General features: G+C 48.0%; 1 protein-coding gene across 1 annotated transcript in view; it reads left to right on the plus strand.

The window, feature by feature from the left end:
* Positions 1-4264: 4264 nt before the first annotated feature.
* The window catches only part of LOC141998056 (uncharacterized), an 80056-nt gene continuing 69580 nt past the window's right edge, over positions 4265-14740 (plus strand). Inside the window, exon 1 of the mRNA XM_074970693.1 lies at positions 4265-4341. The gene's annotated coding sequence lies outside the window, so the exon portion shown is untranslated. The remainder of the gene's footprint in view (positions 4342-14740) is intronic.

Raw genomic sequence — 14740 nt, forward strand, 5'->3', positions numbered from 1 at the left:
GATGGGAAAGGGGGCCCAGAGCCCAGGGCCGTGTGCTGGTGTCAGGATGGGGAAGGGGGCCCAGACCCCAGGGCCGTGTGCTGGTGTCAGGATGGGGAAGGGGGCCCAGACCCCAGGGCCGTGTGCTGGTGTCAGGATGGGGAAGGGGGCCCAGACCCCAGGGCCCTGTGCTGGTGTCAAGATGGGGAAGGGGGCCCAGACCCCAGGGCCGTGTGCTGGTGTCAGGGTGGGGAAGGGGGCCCAGACCCATGGGTATGTGCGAGTGTGAGGCTGGGGACATAGATGCATGAGAGAAAGGGGTGACATCTGAGGGGAATTTACATTAATATTCAATAAATAATTGAAAAATGCTGATTCCCCCTCCGGCCCTGCCATTCCTGGGGGTAGCAGGGAGCCAAAGCTGATGCTGCTTTGACAGGAGATTGAGTGGGTGGGGAAATGGAGCTGGAAGGGAAGCTGTGGATGGATTCTCCATCTCTTGATGTCATCAGATCAAGACTGGACGCCTTGCCGGAAGATCTGCTTTAGCCAGACACAAGTTATTTGGGCTCAATATAGGAGTATCTGGGTTAAACTTTTAATGGCGTGTGATAAACAAGACTCCTGACCCGTCACTCCAGGGGCCCAAGAGTCACTGGTCTTCACAGAAATCTGCATTGGCGCCTATGGCTGTCCGCTGGGTTATTTCCTAAATAACCCACATCCTTTCCTCTCATTCGTATTGCCTGGCGTTGGGCAGTACTTGGCCGGTGACCCTTTAACCAGATGATTCTGATCACTCCCATCATTATTCTCTCCTCCTCGGTTTTTACTACCCCACCGATCATCGGCATCTTGCCTGGGCCTCACTGGGGGGCGTCCCCTTCATATTTTGAAGCAGGCTCTAGCTCAGTGGGGCCCCAACTTTTCCTGTCACGCCCACCCTTACCAGCAATGGAATCTGTCTGCATCCCCCCCCCCCCCCCCATTACTGCACTGTTGGCTCAGCAGGGGAGCTTGGGCTGGAGTTGGAGCTGGGGGGCAGAATGGGGGATGGGGGTGGACAAGGAATGAAGGCAGAGCGGAGTTGGGGCTGGAGCTGGGCTGGGGGCCAGAAGTGGGGCCTGGATCAGGACCAGGGCAGGAGTGGAGTCATGGCCAGGGCCAGGAGTGGATCCAGGGACCGGGGCTGAGCTGGGCCCGAGGGTGGGAGCCGAGTCGGACTTGGGGCTGGGCTGAAGCTGGGGGTCAGGGGAAGGAGACAAGTCAGAGCAGAGCTAAAGGCAGAGCAGGGCTAGGTGGCGCTCCCTCCCTGCTCTCTTTGGGGGTGGCCCGGGCCCCACCATGCTCCCTTTGAATATTCCTCCATGCCCTTTTGGGGGGGTGCACCCCACAGTCTGGGGACCACAGCTCTAGCTGCCAGCTTGGGGCTCCAGCACTGGGAGTCTGGTCAGTGTACCCAGCCCTGCCCAGAAGGTTTGTTTTCCCTTACAGAAATGGGGAAGTCATGCCCCAGAATAGATTGACCACCTCCCATGAAGTCTGTCAGCTCCTGTCCTCCCTCCCTTCCTCACCCTGCATGTTTCCTGCCCCTCCCTTTCTCTAGTATAAAACCACCAGCAGTTCCCTGGAAATCCCCTACCTGAGCCAACTTCACCACAGCCATTTCCGTCCCTCCGTCAGGAGGAGGCGCTGATCGGGTGTGAAAAGTGAAGTTATTCTTCAGCCTGTTAGGGTGACTGAGAACGGTGATGGGGAACGTTTCAGAAGGGGTGTGAGTCCGTTTCACACCCCAATGCCCCCTGCGGTGTTTTTTGTTTTGTTTTTGCTGCAGACAGAGGTCCTAAACTTTGCATGAGGGAAAATTTTAGGTCACTTTATTACATGGCAGATGCAGCCCCTCCTACCAGGGTGAAAACCACTGAGATGCTTTTAAATCCTCCCACAGACAGGGTGGCTGAACGAAAGCAAGAAAAGAGCAGAATCAAAGGAGCTGCTTTGGGGGAATCTTGTATCTTTAGATAATTCAACAGCAAAAATTAGTGACATTTGAGAGGCTTTTATGTCAGTAGTTGGTAATTAAAAGAAAAAATAGGAAAATCTCAGGTTTGCATAATTTCACTGAGTAGACGGGAAAAGGGTTTTATATCAATAATGGATACCTAGAGGGAAAAATAAGCAATTTATGCAGATACTCATAATGCATAAATAGAGAGAATGGATTATAATGGGAGGGGATTTTTTATCAAAATCAGTTACAAGTTGGGAGTCCCAGCACCACTGTGCTGAAATTCCCTCTGAAACCTCTTTCCGCTCGGCTTCCCAAAAACTCAGTTCAACTCCCAACTTCGTCCCTCGCGTTTTTTATTGAGCATCCAGCCAGGCTACCCTGAGCTAATTAGATATAAACACAGGAAGTAAATGCAGGGGACAATGTGAATCCAAAATTACACGCAACCCCTCTCTCTTTATATACATTTGTCCATCTCTTTGCCTTCACTCTACGTTGCATCGCCCATGTTAAAACTGGCACAGTTACTTCGCAAACCCCGATCTCTGCACCGCACGTTCTGGCCATGCACTGCACGTGTTCACCCTACGCCTCCCCTTGCTTGTACGTTCCTAACTTATCTTGCTCGCTGTGATCTTGTTCCTAAGAAATAGCCCCCTGTGGGTTCCCCCTCTGATCTTTAGCTCGATCAGGAATTGTGTCTCTTTCCCTGACCCACCTCGTCACTTCTTTGAGTTAGCATCAACATTCTATTTTCAGCCTAATAATCTATTCCCTGCAATCCTGTCTTGCAAAAAATAAGGCCTTCTCCTGTGTGTTTAATGTCTCATGTCAAGCCAGGCCTATCTACACTATGTAGGGTGACCAGATGTCCCGATTTTATAGGGACAGTCCTGATATATTTTCTTATATAGGCGCCTATTATCCGCCACCCCCGTCCCGATTTTTCACATTTGCTATCTGGATCACCCTAACACTATGATTCATGATAACAGGATCACCCTCTGCACTGTTCATTAACACATGACAAGGTCCCCTCAGACCTTTTAGACCTGATGGAGTAAACGTGCTTGCCAGCATGTTATGGGGGGATTTCCACATCTCTCTGTAGTTCAGGGGTGGGTAAACTATGGCCCAGGGACCGCATCCAGCCCTCAAGCTCCCACCAGGGAGCAGGGTCCAGGGCTTGCCCTGCTGTGGCGCTCCAGCTGGGGAGAGGGGTCAGGGGCTTGCCCCACTCTGTGTGGCTCCTGGAAGCAGCGGCATGTCCCCGCTCTGGCTCCTATGCGTAGGGGCAGCCAGGAGGCTCTGCACACTGCCCCTGCCCCAAGCACTGCCCTGCAGCTCCCATTGGTCAGGAACCGCAGCCATTCAGAGCTGCGGGGCAGCACCCGTGGACAGGGCAGCGCACAGAGCTGCCTGGCTGCGCAAGAGCCGGAGGGGGGACATGCCGCTGCTTCTGGGAGCTGCTTGAGGTAAGCACCACCCAGAGCCTGTGCCCCTGGCCCCCTCCCATGCTCCAGCCCTGATCCCCCTCACTCCCTCCGAACCCCTCGATCCCAGCCCGGAGCACCCTCCCGCACCCCAGCCCTTCATCCCCAGCCGCACCCCCAGCCGGAGCCCGCGCCCCCTCCCGCACCCCAACCCCCAATTTTGTGAGCATTCCTGGCCCGCCATACAATTTCCATGCCCAGATGTGGCCACAAAATTTGCCCGCCCCTGCTCTAGTTCCAGGGGACCCACAGCTTGCCTCAGGAGGCAGGAAAGGGGGTTACATTTTTCTAACAACACCCCCCAACCGCAAGCATGCTCCCCTCCCACCTCTGTGCCACCCTCTCTCCCCACCCTTCAATCCCCCCGCCCCCCTTCCTGCTCATCCACCCCAGGCCACGAAGTGCAAGGCTGGGAGACGCAGCCTGCACCCCAGAGGCAGGCGGGGGGCTGGCTGGCGGCACAGCAATCGAGTGCCCGCTAGGACCCAGGAGGCGCTGGGGTGGGGGCGGTGACGGGAGGTCACCCCCAGCCCCCGCAGCAGGAAGTGCAGTTCAGCCGCTACAGTGTAGCCCCTGATCGCCGCTGGGTGCAGGGCGCGCGCCCGGCGCTGGCCCCTTGCAAGATCCCCCCCCAGCCCCCGGCTGCAGAGGGGCGAGGGTCATCCCGAGGGAGTCTCATCCCTGCTGCTTCCCCAGGGGCTCTTCCATCCCACTTCAGAGACCTCGGCCTGCCCAGGACTTTCCCTGTAGGGCAGACCGATCTTCCCCCCCCCCCCCCAAAGGAAAAGAGCTGGGACCCCAGATCCAGGAGGAAGACACCTCCCGCTGAGCAGCCGAGCTGCTCCACTTGGAGCGAAGGTAAGAGAGACCTTCCCTTCCCTTACCATCCCATCCCATCCCATCCCATCCAGGGACCCCCCGTCTGCAGCTGATCCTGCTCGCTAAATGCTCTGCAGACTCTGCTTAAACTGTCCCAGCCCCCGGATGCCGTTGACGGGGGATTTTAATTTGGAAGATCGGCTCAGCTTGATTTTTATGGCGCTTTATTTATTTATTTTTTAACGGCTCTTCTTTGTTATGGGTGAATGGTCACCTCCTCGCACGGACTAGGGGGATCCGTGCAAAATGTGTGTTTTGTGTGGGGCAAAACCACAGGGGCCCAAATCCTCAGCTGGTGTAAAATCAGTTTTCAGAGTGGTGGCCGCGTTAGTCGGATGACGTGGGTTTTAGCCCACGAAAGCGTATGCCCAAATAAATTTGTTTGCCTCTAAGGTGCCACAAGTACTCCGCGTTCTTTCTGTAAAATCAGTATCGCTCCATGAAGTCAACAGTGCTGTGGTCAATATGCACCAGCTGGGGATCTGGCCTGATTTATTCCAGTGGAGCTGTGATCCATTGACACCAGCTAGAGATCTGGTCCCGTTTATTCCGTTGGAGCTGTGATCTATTGATACCAGTTGGGGATCTGGCCCAGTTTATTCCGGTGGAGCTGTGATCCATTGACACCAGCTAGAGATCTGGCCCCGTTTATTCCGGTGGAGCTGTGATCCATTGACACAGGCCAGGTCTGATCAGAAACAGTCCAATAAAAGAGTCCCAATCAACTACAGCGTGTAAAGGCAGACAGCTAAAAGGAGACAAGTTTTTAAAGTGCTTGTATACCACTGCTAGAAGTCTAAATAATAAGATGGGTGAACTAGGGTGCCTCCTATTAAATGAGGATATTGATCTAATAGGCATCACAGAAACTTGGTGGAATGAGGATAATCAATGGGATACAGGAATACCAGGGCACAAAATGTATCGGAAGGACAGAACAGGTCGTCCTGGTGGGGGAGTGGCATTATATGTGAAAGAAAGCATAGAATCAAATGAAGTAAAAATCTTAAATGAACTAAATTGTACTATAGAATCTCTCTCTATGGATAGAAATTCCATGCTTGAATAATAAGAATATAGCAGTAGGGATACATTACTGACCACCTGACCAGGATGGTGATAGTGACTGTGAAATGCTCAGGGAGATTAGAGAGGCTATTAAAATAAAAAACTCAATAATAATAATGGGGGATTTCATTTATCCCCATATTAACTGGGTACATGTCACCTCAGGATGGGATACAGTGAGAAAGTTTCTTGACACCTTAAATCAGTGGTCCTCAAAGCCGGTCCGCCACTTTTTCAGGGAAAGCTCCTGGCGAGCCGGACCGGATTGTTTACCTGCCGCGTCCGCAGGTTCGGCCGATTGCGGCTCCCACTGGCCGCGGTTCGCTGCTCCAGGCCAATGGGGGCTGCGGGAAGCGCGGCCATCACGTCCCTTGGCCCACGCCGCTTCCCGCAGCCCCCATTGGCCTGGAGCAGTGAACCGCGGCCAGTGGGAGCCGCAATCGGCCGAACCTGCGGACGCGGCAGGTAAACAAACCGGTCCGGCCCGGCAGGGGCTTTACCTGAACAAGCGGCGGACCGGCTTTGAGAACTGCTGCCTTAAATGACTGCTTCTTGGAGCAGCTGGTCCTGGAACCCACCAGAGGAGAGGCAATTCTTGATTTAGTCCTAAGTGGAGCATAGGATCTGGTCCAAGAGGTGAATATAGCTGGACCGTTTGGTAATAGTGACCATAATATAATTAAATTTAATATCCCTGGGGCAGGAAAAACATCACTGCAGCCCAACACTGTAGCACTTAACTTCGGAAAGGGGAACTACACAGAAATGAGGAGGTTAGTTAAACAGAAATTAACGGGTACAGAGCCAAAAGTGAAATCTCTGCAAGCTGCGTGGAAACTTTTTAAAGACACCATAATAGAGGCTCAAAGTAAATGTATACCCCAAAATTAAAAAATATAGTAAGAGAACCGAAAAAGAGCCACTGTGGCTAAACAACAAAGTAAAAGAAGGAGTGAGAGGCAAAAAGGCATCCTTTAAAACATGGAAGTTAAATCCTAGTGAGGAAAATAGAAAAGAGCATAAACACTGGCAAATGAAGTGTAAAAATAGAATTAGGAAGGCCAAACAAGAATTTGAGGAACAGTTAGCCAAAGACTGAAAAATAATAGCAAAAAATTTTTTTTAAAATACATCAGAAGCAGGAAGCCTGCTAAACCACCAGTGGGGCCGCTGGACGATCGAGGTGCTAAAGGAGCACTCAAGGACGATAAGGCCATTGCAGAGAAACTAAATGAATTCTTTGCATGGGTCTTCATGGCTGAGGAGGTGAGGGAGATTCCCAAATCTGAGCCATTCTTTTTAGGTGACAGATCTGAGGAACTGTCCCAGATTGAGGTGTCATTAGCGGAGGTTTTGGAACAAATTGATAAATTAAACAGCAGTAAGTCACCAGGACCAGATGGAATTCCCCCAAGAGTTCTGAAGGAACTCAAATGTGAAATTGTAGAACTACTTACTGTAGTCTGTAACCTATCATTTAAATCAGCTTCAGTACCAGATGACTGGAGGATCGCTAATGTGACGCCAATTTTTAAAAAGGGCTCCAGAGGTGATCCCGGCAATTACAGGCCTGTAAGCCTGACTTCAGTACCGGGCAAACTGGTTGAAACTATAAAAAAGGTTTCAGAGTAGCAGTCGTGTTAGTCTCTATTTGCAAAAGAAAAAAGAAGAATATTGTCAGACATAAATGAACATAATTTGTTGAGGAAGAATCAACATGGTTTTAGTAAAGGGAAATCATGACTCACCAATCTACTAGGATTCTTTGAGGCGGACAACAAGCGTGTGGCCCAAGGGTATGCAGTGGATATAGTGTACTTAGATTTTCAGAAAGCTTTTGACAAAGTCCCTCACCAAAGGCTCTTAGGCAAAGTAAGCTGCCACAGGATCAGAGGGAAGTTCCCCTCGTGGATTGGTAACTGGTTAAAAGATAGGAAACCAAGGGTAGGTATAAATGGTCAGGTTTTGGAATAGAGAGAGGTAAATAGCGGTGTCCCCCAGGGGCCTGTTCAGGGATCAGTCCTATTCAACATATTCATAAATGATCTGGAAAAAGGGGTAAACAGTGAGGTGGCAACATTTGCAGATGACACAAAATTACTAAAGATAGTTAAGACCCAGGCTGACTGCGAAGAGCTACAAAAGGATCTCTCAAAACTGGGTGACTGGGCAACAAAATGGCTGATGACATTTTATGTTGATAAATGCAAAGTAATGCACATTGGAAAGCATGATCCCAACTATACATGTAAAATGATGGGGTCTAAATGAGCTGTACCCACTCAAGAAAGAGATCTTGGAGTCATTGTGGATAGTTCTCTGAAAACATCCACTCCATGTGCAGCAGCAGTCAAAAAAGTGAAAAGAATGCTGGGAATAATTAAGAAAGGGATAGATAATAGGACAGAAAATATCCTGTTGCCTCCATATAAATCCATGGTACGCCCACACCTTTAACACTGCGTGCAGATGTGGTCGCCCCATTTCAAAAAAGATATATTGGAATTGGAAAAGGTTCAGAAAAGGGCAACAAAAATTATTAGAGGTATGGAACGACTTCCGTATGAGGAGAGATGAATAAGACTGGGACTTTTCAGCTTGGAAAAGAGACCGCTAAGGGGGGATATGATTGAGGTCTATAAAATCATGACTGGTGTAGAGAAAGTAAATAAGGAAGTGTTATTTACTCCTTCTCATAACACAAGAACTAGGGGTCCCCCAATGAAATTAATAGGCAGCAGGTTTAAAACAAATAAAAGGCAGTATTTCTTCATTCATCGCACAGTCAACCTGTGGAACTCCTTTCCAGAGGATGTTGTGAAGGCCAAGACCATAAGAGGAGTTCAAAAAAGAACTAGATAAATTCATGGAGGATAGGTCCATCAATGGCTATTAGCCAGGATGGGCAGGAATGGTGTCCCTCGCCTGTGTTTGCCAGAAGCTGGGAATGAGCGACAGGGGATGGATCACTTGATGATTCCCTGTTCTGTTCATTCCCTCTGGGGCACCTGGCACTGGCCACTGTCCGAAGACAGGACACTGGGCTAGATGGACCTTTGGTCTGGCCCAGTAGGGCCATTCTTATGTTCTTATGACACCAGCTGGGGCTCTGGTCCCGTTTATGCTGGTGGAGCTGTGATCCATTGACACCAGCTGGGGATCTGGCTTGAATAATTTATATCAACATACAGTATTTTTTTGGGTAACTGTTTGTACAAACTGGTTTGAGTTCCTTCAGAAGCAGCAAATGCCCAACAAAGTGGAATACATACAAACTGCAGAGGGAAAGTGCCTGTTAGATCAAGATTTTTTTTAAAAAAAAGAATGAAGACCTTGTCTAAGCTAAGATTTTTGGGGCAGATTTTCAAAGGTGCAAATGGCCTGTTTGGGGTTTGTACAGCTCCTAGCACAGTGGTGACCTGAACTGTGTGGCGCTTACAGGAGCTGCATTTTTAGGTACCCTAAATAGCTTTGAAAATCTAGCCCAAAGAATTGAGGTCATAACTACAGACTGGAGGAGAGGTGGGGGGAGAGACTGTATCTTGGAAAGCAGTGACTCTGGAATGGATTTAGGGGTCCTAGTGGGCCCTAGGATCAACTCAACACGATCTCCCGGTGTGATGCTGTGACAGAAAGCGCTAATGCAATTCTTGGGTGTATAAACGGGAATGGGAAATAGAAGAAAAGAGGTGATTTTGAAATAAAAATGGTAAATTACCAGATCAGAATAAGAATATAGGACACGTTTTACTACAAAACACTGTTATGAAGGGATTGCTTAGCTTCCAGCCTCAGTCATCCTTTCCTGTGAACCCTACATTAAATGGCACCGTGACGTCCATCTACACATTGTTAACCAAGCTAAAACCTGGTGGGCTAGGGACAATGAGTCATAAAACCACCATTTAAATAAATACACAAAACAATGGAATGAATCTACATTGGCAGTGGATCACCATTGAGACAATCAGAAGAGCAGATAAGACAGATTCGCGAGGGATCCGTGAGGCTCTATGCAGGCAGCTGACACCTGTGTAAATGAACGAGGAATTCTTTTCACACCAAAGACATGAACAAGAATTCCAAAATAAGTTAGGGTGGTGGATGTGCAAACCCCTTCACCGAATCCAGCCTCCTTCGACAGCTTGAGACCTCATTTCAGATGGAGGAGAGCCGTTGTATCTAGGCGGTGGGCCGCATTGTGACTTCAACACCACAGCCATGGGGGTCAGGGCTGAGATATTCTATCTAAAGAGGAACAAAAGCCCATCCACCACCCTCAGCCTACTTCGCCTGTTTGTTGTAACTTTCATCCCCTCTGCAACCCCTCCTATTCTAGGGGTTTTCCTCCCTGCCACTTTGCAACCCTTCTGCCCCTATCTGTTTTACGATCCCCGGGTCAATTTCTGCCCATCGCTCCCCTGCTGCCCCTCTTTAAAGCAGTGAGCAGATGCACCTTCAGCACATTACTGGGGGCATTCAGTTCGCTGGAGAAAGCTCAGTAACAGCAAAGTAGCCAATTCTGGTCAGAAACCATTTGTGGCATTCACTCTAGTTTTACAAACTGTTCGCTGGCATAACTTGCTACCGGGAGCAGTTGCTAGCCATTGTTTTTGGTTGCCCCGTCACAGTTTGCTTGCCCTTGCCTTTCCCCATTCCCTGTTTCTTAAGTGGAGAATGTCAGGTAATGCAGTGAGTTAATGTTAGCTTAGGTACAGGGTGGTGGGAAGTAAAGCCTGTGGTTGGTGATGAGACAGTGATTTAATGGCTGAGGAGTCTACAAAGGCCCATTTGGCCACCACAAGCCACTGTAGAATGTTTTTCCAATGCTAGCAGTTTGGCGGGGGGTGGGGGGGTGGGGGGGTTGGTTGGGGGAGAACTGAGGCTTACTAGCAAGCAGGGAGATTTTCCAGGACCTGGCTGAAGGTGCCAGGAATGGGCTCTCCAGACACCAGAGCAGTGGCGTGCCGTGGCCTTTTTAGTAAGGCATGCGGCCACTTTTAGCAAACAGATTTTGCGCTAAACTTTCCATCCTGATGAAGAGTCCACCAGCTCTGCTCTATCATGGCTGATTCAGTGCTGTGCTTGCATGACGTGCCACAAAATGGAGTCCTCCATGCGGCGTGGTCTCATGTGGGGAGGACGCCGCTTTGTTCGACAATGCACGTTGAGGGGCTGGACGGAATCGTCCCTCAACCCACAGGACGCCCATCGAACCACGTGTTTTGGGAATTCTGGGGCATGTGCCGCATACATAGATGGCACACTGCTGCACCAGAGAAAAGTGCATCGGGGTCTGTAAGAATCCAGGTTACAGGGAAGGTGGCATTCGGACCCCATTCAGAGGAAGTAGCACTCAGCAGCTTCTGAGATGGATTTCTGAACTGGGATCTATAATCAGATTTTTCCTGGGCTTGAGAGGGTAGAGAAAGCACTTCTAGATGAACAGGACCTGAGTTCACCCATGGGTTTACTTGTAAGTAATACAATAAGAGTTTGTTAGCCAATTTCTGCCTCAGTGGATAGAAATTCCATGCTTGAATAAGAAGAATATAGCAGCAGGAATATACTACCAAACACCAGACCAGGGTGGTGATGGTGATTCTGAAATGCTCAGAGAGATTAGAGAAGCTACAAAAATAGAAGACTCACTCATAATGGGGGATTTTAACTATCTTTGTACTGACTGGGTACATGTCACCTCTGAACGGAGATAAAATTTCCAGACTCCGTTAACGACGGCTTCTTGGGAGCAGCTAGTTCTAGAACCCACAAGAGGAGAGGCCATTCTTGATTTCGTCCTAAGTGGTGCAGAGGATCTGATCCAAGAGGTGAATATAGCTGAACTGCTTGGCAACAGCAGCCATAATGTAATTAAATTGAAACATCCTTGGGAGGGAAATACCAAAGAAGCCCACCACAGTAGCATTTAGCTTAAAAAAGAGGAACTGCACAAAAATGAGGAAGCTAGCTAAACGGAAAATAAAAGGAACAGTCACAAGAGTGAATTGCATGCATGCTGTATGGAAACTTTTTAAAACCACCATAACAGAGGCTCAAATTAAATGTATGCCCAAATTTAAAAAACAAAAAACAGTAAGAGAACCAAAAAGAAAAAAAAGCCACCATGGCTAAACAACATAAATGAGTTGATTAGAGGCAAAAAGGTGTCCTTTAAAAATTGGAAGTTAAATCAGACTCAGGAAAACAGAAAGGAACATAAACTGTGGCAGGTCACATGTAAAAGTATATTTAGGCAGGCCAAAAAGAATTTGAAGAGCAACTAGCAAAAGACACAAAAAGCTTTTTGAGTACATCAGAAGCAGGAAGCCTGCCAAACAGTGGGGCCGCAGGGCGATCGAGGTGCTAAAGGAGGACCAAGTTGTGGGGAGAAGCTAAATAAAGTCTTTGCATCGGTCTTCATGACTGAGGATGTGAGGCAGATTCCCAAACCTGAGCCATTCTTTTTAGGTGACAAATCTCAGGAACTGTCCCAGACTGAGGTGTCATTAGAGGAGGATTTGGAACAAATTGATAAAACTAAACAGCAATAAGTCACCAGGACCAGATGGGATTCACCCAAGAGTTCTGAAGGAACTCAAATGTGAAATTGCAAAACTGCTAACTGTGGTATGTAACCTATCACTTAAATCAGCCTCTGTACCAGATGACTGGAGGATAGCTAATATAACATCCGATGAAGTGAGCTGTAGCTCACGAAAGCTTATGCTCAAATAAATTGGTTAGTCTCTAAGGTGCCACAAGTACTCCTTTTCTTTTTATGGATACAGACTAACATGGCTGCTACTCTGAAACCTAATATAACACAGATTTTTTTTAAAAAGGCACCAGAGGCGATCCTGACAGTTACAGGCCGGTAAGGCTAACTTCAGTACTGGACAAATTGGTTGAAACTAAGAATTATCAGACACATAGATGAACATGGTTAGTTGGGGAGGAGTCAACATGGTTTTTGTAAAGGGAAATCATATCTCACCAATCTAGAAGAATCCTTTGAGGGGGTAAACAAGCATGGGAACAAGCGTGACCCAGTAGATACAGAGTACTTGGACTTTCAGAAAGCCTTTGCAAGGTGCCTTACCAAAGGCTCTTAAGCAAAGTAAGCTGCCAAGGGATAAGAGGGAAGGTCCAAGTAAGCTGCCAAGGGATAAGAGGGAAGGTCCTCTCATGGACCAGTAACTGGTTAAAAGATAGGAAACAAAGGATAGGAATAAATGGTCAGTTTTCAGAATGGAGAGCGGTAAATAGCGGTGTCCCCCAGGGGTCTGTACTAGGACCAGTCAACATAGTCATAAATGATCTAGAAAAAAAGGTGAACAGTGAGGTGGCAGTTTGCAGACGATACAGAATTACTCAAGATTGTTAGCTCCAAGGCTGACTGCAAAGAGTTACAAAGGGAGCTCTCAGAACTGGCTGACCGGGCAACAAAATGGCAGATGAAATTCAATGTTGAGAAATGCAAAGTAATGCACATTGGAAGCATAATCCCAACTATAATTACCAAATGATGGGGTCTAACTGAGCTGTTACCACTCAAGAGAGAGATCTTGGCGTCATTGTGGTTAGTTCTCTGGAAACATCTGCTCAGTGTGCAGCGGCAGTCCAAAAAGCAAGCAGAACGGTAGGAACCATTAGAAAATGAATAGGTAACAAGACCGAAAATATCATATTGTGTCTATATAAATCCAGAGTTTTACTACTGCGTGCAGTTCTGGTCACCCCATCTCAAAAAAGATACATTAGAATTGGAAAGGGTACAGAGAAGAGCAACAAAAGCAATTAGGGGGTGGAACAGCTTCCTTAGGAGGAAAGATTAGAAAGACTTGGACTGTTGAGTTGGAAAAAGAGACAGCTAAAGGGGGGGGTAGGATAGAAATCTATCAGATCATGTCTGGGATGGAGAAAGTGAACAGTAAAGTGTTATTTACCCCTCCACATAACACAAGAATCAGGGTCACCCAATGACATTAATCGGCAGCAGGGTTAAATCAAGCAAAAGGAAGTATTTCTTAATGATTCCCAACATTCTGTTCGCTTTTTTGACTGCGCCTGCACATCGAGTGGATGTTTTCAGAGAACTATCCACAGTGACTCCAAGATCTCTTTCTTTCTGTGCTGTTGGGGAGGATGAAAGTCCCAGGGAAAGAGAGCATCTAACTGGAGCAGAGGGAAACAATCCCATAGTTGGGACACCTCGCCGGGGGAGGAAACTCATGCTGTTAGGAAGAGACAGATATTAGTAATGGGTGATTCGGTCATTAGAAACATAAATAGCTGGGTTTGTGATGACCAGGAGAACCGAATGGTGACTTGTCTGCCTGGTGTGAAGGTTGCGGATCTCTCGAGATATCTAGACAGATTTATGTGTAGTGCTGGGGAGGAGCCAGTGGTCGTGGTACATGTAGGTACCAATGACATAGACAAGGATAGGAGAGAGGTCCTGGAGTCTAAACTTAGGCTGTTAGGTAAGAGATTGAAGTCTAGGACCTCCATGGTAGCATTCTCTGAGATGCTCCCAGTTCCACGTGCAGGGCCAGTTAGACAAGCAGAACTGCAGAGCCTCAGTGCATGGATGAGACGATGGTGTAGGGAGGAGGAGTTTAGATTTATTAGGAACTGGGGAAACTTTGGGGAAAGGGGGAGCCTATACCGGAAGGATGGGCTCCACCTGAACCCAAATGGAACCAGATTGCTGGCACTTAACATTAAAAAGGTCTTGGAACAGTTTTTAAACTAAGGGCTGGGGGAAAGCCGACAGGTGCGGAGGAGCACATGGTTCGGACATCCCTTAGGGGAGGATCTACTCATAGAGGCTCTCTATGTCCTAGTGAGGACGAGAGGATGGAAAATGATAAAATACAGGCAGGGTCTGATCAGAAACAGTCAAATAAAAAAGAGTCCCATTCAATTACAATGTGTAATGGCAGACAGCTAAAAGGAGACAAGTTTTTAAAGTGCTTATATACCAATGCTAGAAGTCTAAACAATAAGATGGGTGAACTAGAGTGCCTCATATTAAATGAGGATATTGATCTAATAGGCATCACAGAAACTTGGTGGAATGAGGATAATCAATGGGATACAGGAATACCAGGGCACAAAATGTATTGGAAGGACAGAACAGGTCATCCTGGTGGGGGAGTGGCACTATATGTGAAAGAAAGCATAGAATCAAATGAAGTAAAAATCGTAAATGAATGAAACTGTACCATAGAATCTCTATGGATAGAAATTCCATGCTCAAATAATAAGAATATAGCAATAGGGCTATATTACTGACCACCTGACC

Source organism: Natator depressus, chromosome 14, assembly GCF_965152275.1.
Source record: "Natator depressus isolate rNatDep1 chromosome 14, rNatDep2.hap1, whole genome shotgun sequence".
Taxonomy (NCBI): Eukaryota; Metazoa; Chordata; order Testudines; family Cheloniidae; genus Natator; species Natator depressus.